Here is a 10,845-nt window from a genome sequence, read left to right as displayed (position 1 = left end):
AAATAGATCTATGTGCATATATTTATAGGCTTAGTATTAAGGCAGCAGAAGGACATTGGGCCTCCACTCAAGTATGCCCTCAATGCAAGAATACTATCTTCTGTTAAATTGGCATTCTATGATGCTCACCTTCCCAAATGCCTTTTCCATCGATGTCACTATGGTTGACTTGACAGGGAGAAGGCAGTTGTTCTTCAGTCATAGGCTGAGTGCCTTCAGACCTGAGGGGCTCATATTCTGGAACTATCTCTGAAACGGTTCTCCTCTTATTCATGAGGTTGTTAGTATCTGGCATATCCAAATTTTCAGTGTCTACTTGCTCTCAAATGGACACCCTATTCCTTCTCCACAGTCTGTTCTTAGTCTGAAAGCTCTGCTGAAACCTGGCAGCTTTGGGTCTTTAATTGACTTTACCCAATGTCCTTTGCTCTGTGAAGCAGCATTAAGCTCTTCTCTTTTTAGAGTAAGCAATTATTTTGAACAAAATAGGTAGTTTATACATAGGCTGATCAATGACTCAAGGCAAATTTTTGAATGGGAAAAATTTCCCAGAGATAATTATTAGTTGAGACGGATAGGCTTAACTCTAAAGAATTTGGACTATGCAACATAAAGATATTGTAAAAATCACAAGGTTTGTTTTTTATTTAAATCCTTTAATTTCTACATTCATTAGTTAAATTGTTTCCTCTCCTCCCCCCGAGCTTATTTTTCATTTTTCTTTAGAGCAGCAGTTTTCAACATTTTGTTCTCGGGGTCTCATTATACTCTCAAAAAGTATTGAGGACCCCAACTATTTTATTCATCTGAGTAATAGATTCTCAGGCTTCAAGTAGTCTCTGACTCATAGAGACTCTATATAGGTTTCTTAAACCTTTATAGGAGCAGCCCCTCCATGAGGGGCTCATGGGTTTGAATTGCCAATCACGTGGTTAGCTTACCTGATAACACCACCAGGATTCCTGGACGTGGACAGTAGCGATTAGTGATTACTGTGTTAAAATGACAGCTTGCTAACCTTGCAGAAGTTGTCCAGTACAATACCAGGGCTTCTAAATAAAATCTGGTAAAATTTGATATGTCTTCTTATTAAAGTATTCAAAAACAATAACCCCATGATATGTGAATGCTAATAATATTAAGCCAACCACTTTTCAAAATAAATAGTGAAGGGTATAATGGCTTTCTTTTTGTAAGTCTCTTTAAAGTCTGGCTTACTAGGAGTCAACTGGATTTCTTATCTACATTTGTATTCAATCCCCTGCAATAAGTACTTTTGATTGAAACAGCGGCACGAAATTCAGCTTCATACAGGTTGAGGTTGGACAAAAAAAAAAAAGGATAACTTTTGTAGGTAGTTGTGGATATTCTCCTTTGATATTATAGCAAAATCAGTGAACTTTTTATGCTTTGCTAAATTATAATTAGTCTGTATTACAAAATTACTAAAATTTATTTCTGTGTACTATACTATATGAATAGACTTTGCCATGCATGGATATAACATTACACCTTGGTCATTTTGAAAATATTGGTTCATTGAACTATACAGATCTCCACAGTGTTAGCACATTTAATTCCAAAATTCAAAAAATATGGAAAAATTACATTCCTTAATATCAATACTGATACAATTACTGATTTCATTAAGGGGGGTCTTTAAATATTGGGAAGTTGTCGTGCTCCTTGTGGCGGATATAACTTTTTCCTAATTACAATTTTTGTTGGAAAGCTTGAGTTTTATCATTGTCAACAAATACAGCCAATTGTTTTCCTCAAAGTGATTGGCTTACTTCATTTATTTTGACAAGATGTTTTGTCAAATACCCAAATCTGAATAACTATTATTTGTTTGTCAGTCATTCTTTAGGATAAAAAGATGTTTTCAGAAGCAGCAGCTAATTCAGGTTGCAACTCGATTGCACAAAGGCTTTTCTCAAGGCAAACATATACTTATGTCTGCAGCAGAAGAGCATTATGGATACTTTCCGCTTTGCCACAAATAGTAAACTGTACCAAAAGATTGAGATTTCATAAAAAAGTTACTGCTTCAACAGGGACACTCCTAAGTAAAATTGGCATTTTTCTTTCTATAAGTATATGTTGTGCAAGAACACAATGATGCCTGTGGCAGTTACATAATCTCCCATCAACTTGTGAAGCGGTGGAATCTAGCCTGTCAATCAGGTCTTAGCTTGATGACCTCATTTGGAGGTGCGAAGGAGAAAAATAGAGGCCAGCTACAATCTCTCCGCTTGCCTTCCTGCTGACAAGCCACATGGAGACCCCTGATGGAGCCAGAGCCCCGGAGCTGGAGGAGCCACATGGAGACCCACGCCAGCTTTGAGATGCTTCCACTGCTACTGGATCCACAAGACTTTCTACCCACAGGCCTTGATCTTCCTGCATTCGGTGCCATTGCATGTGTTGCGTGAGTCTGAAGAGGACTTTATAGATTGGTATCAGACGTATGGGCTAGTGTCGGACTTATGGACTTGATCTGGACTGGGCTGGGATGTTTTCTTAATGTACAATTGCTCTTTGAGATAAAGTTCTCTCTTACACACATGAGCATCTGTGGGTTTGTTTCTCTAGTCAACCCAGACTAACACAAGGCCAGTAGTGTAGAGTCTGGTCAGTATGAACAGCTAACATACTTGGCTTCTGGCATATATGTGGGCGTCTAATCAGAGGTAGTTTGAAAGAAAGGCTTTGTGACCCACTGGACAATCAGCATCTGGACATCCTGTGGAGCGCACACCTGCTCTGACACTCATGGGGTCACCATGAGTCAGAACCGACTCAGTGGTCACTTGTTTGATACAGTTTGATGTTACACACTGCTTGGATCTGTGCAGACCACCAGAAGTTTAATCTACCGTTGCTCTTGTACCCTGAAGACAAATGTTAACACAACAGAAAAGGCGAATAATGAATGTCAGTTTTATTAGACAAATAGTTTTGACAGATTTTCTTCCTTTTTTTTTGGCTGAGGAATCAGGTCCTGCTAGTCACCCTTCAAGAACTGGAAGGGTAAATTTTAACACAATCGCTCTTAAGCTTTCGTGTTTTTATCACACTTCGGTTACTAGAAATTTGATGACACAAGTGATGGGCTTAAATTGCAAACACTGATTTTATGACAAGCATATTATTGAAAAGTTAAAAGAGCTACTAAGTGGCAGAATGGGCTTTTAGAGAATTTTATATTTAGATCTCTAAATACTACTATGTAATTTTGAGTTAATATCATGTCAGCTATTGTATGATTAGGAAATATGGCCTCCTACATTTAGGAGAGATTGCCTTCCAATGAAGGAAAGAAAATTGGCCACAGATACACAAAAATATCTTGGACACAGGCTATTTATGCTTTGGGGACTAAAAGAAAAGAGCTGTAGATTCACAGAAAATGAGATTTCTGTGCTAGAGAAGTTTTGTTACAAAAGGCATATGATTACAATAAGTAAGTGCACAGTCACAATAGTCAAGGAGAAGCTGTCTAAATTCTAAGATGCTTTAAAAATCTAAGAGTGAACTCTAGAAATCCGGTTGGGTAAGATTTGGAGAGAAAGGAAGATTAACACAAGCTGATGAATCAACTCATGCTTGTCAAATTCGCAGTATGGGAAAAGAGACGGTATTTAAATAATACATTATCAGAATGCCAGTCTGATAGTCTATTCAGTTGAAAAAAATGTGCATAATGTGAATAATCTATTTTAAAAGAATGACTTATTCTAATGTATGTGATTGAGTCTAGACAATAGAAATGACCAACATTTTGTTTTTAAAAATAAATGATCCTTGAAGTGGCATTCATTCTATTAAAATGGTCAATTAGGTTTATTTTTAGAACTTCCCCCAAACCATAGATTCTGACATTCATACAAAGTTATCTTTCTCCTTGCTCTGAAAATAGAAGATATTTTTGAAGAACTCTTATCTCATAATAAAATTTGATGTAAAAACACTGTATACTTTGCAGTACAGTGTGGTTTGGCTAATACTTTTGACAGGATAGTATGTATGCTGTTTTTATTTTTTTTCATTCAAAACGACTATTATAATCTACTGTAGCTCAATACCTCTAGGATTTCTAACACTACAAGAGGTAAGGGCACATAAAAATATCATAAAAAGGAAGGTTGTAAAATATAGTTAGACTGTTAAGTGAAAAAATTAAGTTGTATACCTGATTATTTAAGAATTACATATGCATATTGTGATAATTAGGGTTTTTTTTGTCAGCTTGATTGAGAATTTTTCAGTGGTTTGGCAGTTAAGACACAGTAATCTACCATGATAAGCTCCAATATAATATAATTACTTTCATGGTGAGATCTGCTATGAGCAGCCAATTAATTTAAAGCAAGTTTCCTCAGGCAAGTGGCCTGCTTCCAATTATATGGATGCTGTGGGGGGAAAAAAAGTTTACTTCTTGATGAGTCTAGAATCTGTATCTGGGTCCTCCTTTGAGCCCCTGATTTTAGGACTTGAGTCTGTGACCTGCTTTATTGCCTACAAATCCTTGGAGTCATCAGCAGCCTGACAGTTTACCTGCCGACCTTAGGTTCATTCATCTCTGTAGCCAGCAACCTGCCCTCTGCACTGCAGATTTGGCTCAATAGCCTCAGTAGCTTTGTGAGTCACGAGAAGCCGCTAGCCTGACACTGGACCCATGGACTTGGAATTTTTGTGCCTCTGCAACCGCGTGAGCCATTTCTTTATTCTGAAGCTTCTGGTATATACAGTCATATGCGTCACTGAGTTTTCCTTCCTACAGAGGCAGCCTAAGGCATATATGGTAGTAATATGTTGTTACGTGGTGTTGAATTGTTTCCGACTCATAGCGACCCTATAAACAACAGAATGAAGCACTGCCTGGTCCTGTGACACCCTCACAATGTTTATATTTGAGCCCATTGTTGCAGCCACCGTGTTAATCCATCTTGTCAAAGGCATTTTTTGTCTCTCTCTGTCCCTCTACCAAACATGATGTCATTCTCCAGGATCTCGCCTGAAAACATGTTCAAAATACGTCTCACTGTCCTTGCCTCTAAAAAGCACTCTGGTCTTATTTCCTCCAAGATAGACTTGTTTGTCCTTTTAGCGGACCATGATGCTTTCAATAGTCTTCTCCAGCACCACAATTCAAATGCATTGATTATTCTTCAGTCCACCGTATTCAATGTCCACCTTTCACATGCATATGTGGTGATTGAGAATACTTCGGCTTTGGCCAGATGCACCTTAGTTCTCAAAGCAACATCCTTCCTTTTCAAAACTATATGTACAATTATGTATTATATGTGTATGTACATAATAAGCCAAATGTACTGCAGTTGCGTAGATGCAGTCTCATAGTGACCCTATAAGACAAGGTAGAACTGCTCCCATGTGTTTCTGAGACTGTGAATCTTTACAGACATAGAAAACCACATTCCCCCTCGCCCCCGAGAGTGCATCTAAACGTATCATAATCACCTTGTAGGATAGAGTGGGATGGCTCGATGGCATGGAGTCTGGCTTTGTAGTATTGAAGTAAATAGATATAGATATTTATTACATGTGCCAAATGTCAACAGCGGTTCTCTTTGAGAATTGTTGAGTGCAAGAAGAGGCACACAGAATCTCAGAGATTTTTCATTTTTTCTTCTTTAATTTTTGTGATATTTTCTTTTCCCAGCAAATATATTTTCCTTAAAATACTCAGGAAAAGTCATATAAAATTAAAAAGGAAAATAGTATTGTCTTCTGTTTACATGGGAAATTTGAAAAGGCATAAGAATTAAGAAGTAAATAAAGATGTACATCCAATTCAAGAGAAGACATTTAGCACTTCCAGATTTTTCACCTGGACCAGTCCATGACACCAATGACATTAATCATGTGGTGCAACCAATTTGTTAGTTTCCATCGAGTTGGCTCTGGTGCAGATAACCGAGCACCATGCAGTCTCATCCTGTGCTATTTTCACAATCATCGCTATATTTGAACCTATTTTTTGCAGCCACTGTGTCAATATACCAAAAAACAAACACAAAAAATCATACCAAGCTTACAGGACTGGGTAGATCTGCCTGAGACTGCAACTCTTTTTAAAAAAAAATTTTTTTTATTGTTATTGGGGGCTCTTAAAGCTCTTATCACAATCTATCCATCCATCCATTGTGTCAAGCTCATTTGTACATATGTTGCCATCATCATTCTCAAAACATTTTCTTTCTACTTGAGCCCTTGGTATCAGCTCATCCCCCTGCTCCCCATGAACCCTTGATAATTTATATTTTTTCTTTTTCTCATGTCTTACACCAACCGCTGTCTCCCTCCACCCACTTTTCTGTTGTCCGTCCCCCTGGGAGGGGGTTATATGTGATCAGTTCTCCCTTTCTCCCCTGCACCTTCCACTTCCCCTCCTGGTATTGCTACTCTCATTGTTGATCCTGAGGGGTTTATCTGTCCTAGATTCTCTGTGTTTTGAGCTCTTTTCTATACCAGTGTATATGCTCTGATCTAGCCAGATTTGTAAGGTAGTATTGGGGTCAGGAGAGTTGGAGGAGGGGAGAAGCATTAAAGAACTAGAGGAAAGTTGTATATTTCATTGGTGCTATCTAGCACCCTGACTGGCTCATCTCTTCCTTGTGACTCTTCTGTAAGGGGATGTCCAATTGTCTACAGATGGCTTTGGGTCTCCACTCTGAGCTCCCCCTCATTCACATAGATATGATCATTGTTCTGGAAGACTATACCTAGTTATGGGAGTAGAAAGCCCTGTCTTTCTCATATGTCAATCTATAGCTCCCTCTTTTTCATTGATCCTTACCAAATCGGGAAGAATTGTTATCCATACTTTTACAACAAGGAAAAAAAAGAAAGGAATATGTACACTATGGGCAAATCTGTTATATAGGAAATCATGAATATCACAAAGACATGTGAAATGGTTCCCTCTGAAGTCAACTGAAATAAGCTTAATTGTCAGCCAAACTGTTTTTATTACAGCAAGTAGTTTAGAAAAGGAACATTGTATGCTATCTGCAATTAGGATATTCCATCTGGCTAATGGGGTAACATTAACTTATGAGAAACTAGTAAGATCTTTTGGTTAGTATATATTTTATGTTATATGTGATATATAATTGAAGTAAAGATTTGAGGTGCTATGGGTGATAATCTATAAGGTTAATGTTAATGGTAGGTGGAGCACTGATGTATGCTTAAAAGATTTGTAACAGCTTCGTAGAAGAGGCAGGATTTGGATGAGGATTGGCCTTAAATATTTCACTTTCTGCATATTTCTGTAGAGTTATTACTTATTGAGCTCTTGATCAGATTTTTTTGACATCCTAATTTTCTTGGAAGTAATAGTGGTAAGCACTATGTAAGTATATGGCAATATAAAGGGTACAAATAAATTCATAAATATGTTCCTTTAAATTTAGCTGATATATTCATGTTGTTCTACTCATATTTTTTGTTTCTACTTTTTAGAGATTTGAGTGAATTTTTTTCAGAGCAAAGTGGTTTTCCATTGAACAATTTATACATATTTTATTTTGTGAGATTGATAGAAATCCACACAACGTAATAGCACTTTTCCCACTTCCTCCCTGTGTTTGTCATTTCCATTTGTCTGTTTCTATCCCTCCCTTCCTGCCTAAGCTTTATCCTTGAACAAACACGGCCCTTTGTACCTTGTATGATTGATAGCTGTAAGCAATGTTGTAAGAATGATATGGGGGAAGCATCTGACCTTCTTTAACTTTAAAGGGTGAAGGCGAATCAAACTTAACAGCAGTCCAAGGCTGATTCCTGTGAAGGTTTGTTCAGACAAGCCTCCACTTACCACGCTTCCTTCCCAGCCATCCTCCCTATAGCACTCTCTGCTCCTTAGCGAGGTTCAATAATTCATTTCGATGGCGGCACTGAACTCACGGACCATACTCACAATTGCACGCTTTATAAAAGAAATGAACAGGTAACACTTGAGGATCAGAAATGCTCAAGACACAGTTCTGTGTTCAGGATAGCCTCTTCTCAACAGTCTATAAGCCGACCTCTCTTTGGTCTTGGCCTCTCAGTCATGCTTCTTGGCTTCTTTCTTACTCAGGAAATGTTACAAAGCCTTTTTAGCGCTGCTCAGAGGACACAAAGTAGAACTTGGCTCCCACTGCAGAGGAACAAGCCACTGAAACCCATGCACAGCTTCAAAGCATTATCAAACACTGAAATCCTGAACAAAGGAAGCAGAAAGTTGTCGAAGATCCTGCTGGAGGAAGGGTCCCTCAGGTCTGAGGGTACTTGAAATGTGAATGAATGAAAAAGAGCTGATTTCTTGGAGGGGTGTCAACCATGGTGACATGAGTCTCGTAAAGCCTGTGGGAGTGGAGCCATTGGGATCTTCCCTTGCTGAGGAGACATTACTTAAAGTAAAGAGAAACAGCTGCAAGACTCTTTTAATAATTGGAACTTAGAATGTACAAAGTATAAATTTAGGAAAATTAGATATGGCCAAAAATTAAATGGAATGCATGAATAGCCATATGCTAGGCTTTAGCGAGCTGACATGAACTGGTATTGGACATTTTGAATCAGAAAATCACAGGTTTCACTGTGCCTGGAATAATACAATCAAGAGGTCTGACATTCATTGTCAGAAAGGACCTTGCTCAATCCATCATGAAGTACCATGCTATCTGTGATTGGATCATAGCTATCCACCTTGAAAGAAAGCCAGTCAATACAACCATTCTTCAACTTTCTGTACAAATCACAAAAGATAGTGATAAAGAAATCGAAAAATTCTACCAATGACTTCAGTCAAAATTTGACCAAGCATGCAATCAAGATGCAGTGATAGCTACTGGTGGTTGGAAAGCAAAAAAGTTGGAAACAAAGAGGAAGGAATAGTAATTGGAAAATATGGATTTAGTGATACAAATGAAGCTGGAGATTGCATGATAGAATTTTGCAAAATCAAGGACTTGTTCATAGCAAATACTCTTTTTCAAGAACACGAAAAGCAAGTATGGACACGGATGTCCCCCATAAAGAACACACATAAATCAAATTGACTATATCTGTGGGAAGGTACAATGGAGAAGCTCAATGTCAGCAGCTAAAACCACACCAGGTGTCACTTGTGGAACAGACCATCAATTGCTGATATGTAAGTTCAGGATAAAGTTGAAGAAAATGAAATCCACAAGAGTCAAAGTACAACCTAAAGTCTATCACACCTGAATTTTGAGAACATCTCAAGAACAGATTTGGTGCATTGAACACTAATGACAGAAGCCCTGCTGACCTGTGGGAGGACATCAAGACCATCATTCATGAAGAAAACAAAAGACAGGAAAGAAAGAAAAGATCAAAGTAGATGTCAGAAGACACTCTGAAACTTGCTGTTAATCATAGAGTAGTTAAAGCAAATGGAAGAAAGGATGACATCAAGGAACTGAATAGAAAAATTAAAAGAGCAATTGTCTACAGATGGGCATTGGGTCTCCACTCCATTCCCCACCACCCCAATTCACCTTGGGTATGGTTTTATTCTGGGTCTTAGATGCCTGATACCTGATCCCATCAACACCTCATGATCACACAGGTAGTGTGTTTCTTCCATGTGGGCTTTGTTGCTTCTCAGCTAGATGGCCACTTGTTTATCTTCAAGCCTTTAAGACCCCAGACACTATATCTTTTGATAGCCAGGCACCATTAGCTTTCTTCACCACATTTGCTTATGCACCCATTTTGTCTGCAGCAATCCTTATGGGAAGCTGAGCATCACAGAAGCCGGATTGTTAGAACAAAGTGTTCTCACAGAGGGGTCACAGGGAAGAGATGAGCCAGTTAGGGTGCAGTAGAGCACTGATGAAACACACAACTTTCCTCTGGCTCGTTGGTGCTTTCTTCACCCCACTATCATGACCTCAATTATACCTTACAAATCAAATTAAACCAGAGCATGCACACGGCTACAGATAAAAGTCTGCAACACAGGGAATCCAGGATAGATAACCCCCAGGCCAACAATAACAGTAGAGATACCAGGAGGATTAGGGGAGGGTGGGGGGAATAGATCACAAGGATCAACCTAGAACCTCCTCCCAGGGGGATGAATAATGGAAGGTGGGTGAGGGGCGATGGAGGATAATGTAAGATACGGGGGAAAAAAAACTATAACTTATCAAGGGTTCGTGAGGGGGACAGGTGGGGGAGGGAGGGGGAAGAAATGAGGAGCGGATATCAGGGGCTCAAGTAGGAAGAGAATGCTTTGAAAATGATGATGGCAGCATATGTGCAAATGTGCTTGACACACTGGATGACTGTATGGATTGTGATAAGAGATTCAAGAGCCCTCAATAAAATTATTTTTTTAAAAAAAGAAAGAAAAAATTAAAAGAGCAGCTCGAGAAGACAAAGACAAATATAATTAAATGTGCAAGGACTTAGAATCAGAAAACCAAAAGGGAAGAACATGTTCAGTATATCTGAAACCAAAAGAGCTAAAAAAAAAAAAAGCAGGCCTCAAGTTACAATTTTGAAAGAGAAGATGGAAAGAATGAACATAATCCTTGTACCAAAAAGAACTACTCAACGGTCCACCATTTCAGGAGGTAACACATGACCAAGAACCAACGGTGCTGAAAGAAAGAGTTCAAGCTACACTGAATGCATTAGTCCAAAACAAGGCTGCAAGAATTGATGAAATACCATTTGAAATGTTTCATGAAGCTGGAGAATCACTTCTTCATCTATATCAGGAAATTTGGAAGAGAGCTTCTTGGCCAACTGACTGTAAGAGATCCATATTTGTGCCCATTTCAAAGACAAGTGACC

The sequence above is a fragment of the Echinops telfairi genome, unplaced genomic scaffold (genome assembly GCF_000313985.2).
Source record: "Echinops telfairi isolate 266 unplaced genomic scaffold, ASM31398v2 ScPeMD7_9;HRSCAF=40, whole genome shotgun sequence".
Classification (NCBI taxonomy): domain Eukaryota; kingdom Metazoa; phylum Chordata; class Mammalia; order Afrosoricida; family Tenrecidae; genus Echinops; species Echinops telfairi.
Note: the sequence above shows the minus strand (reverse complement) of the source record.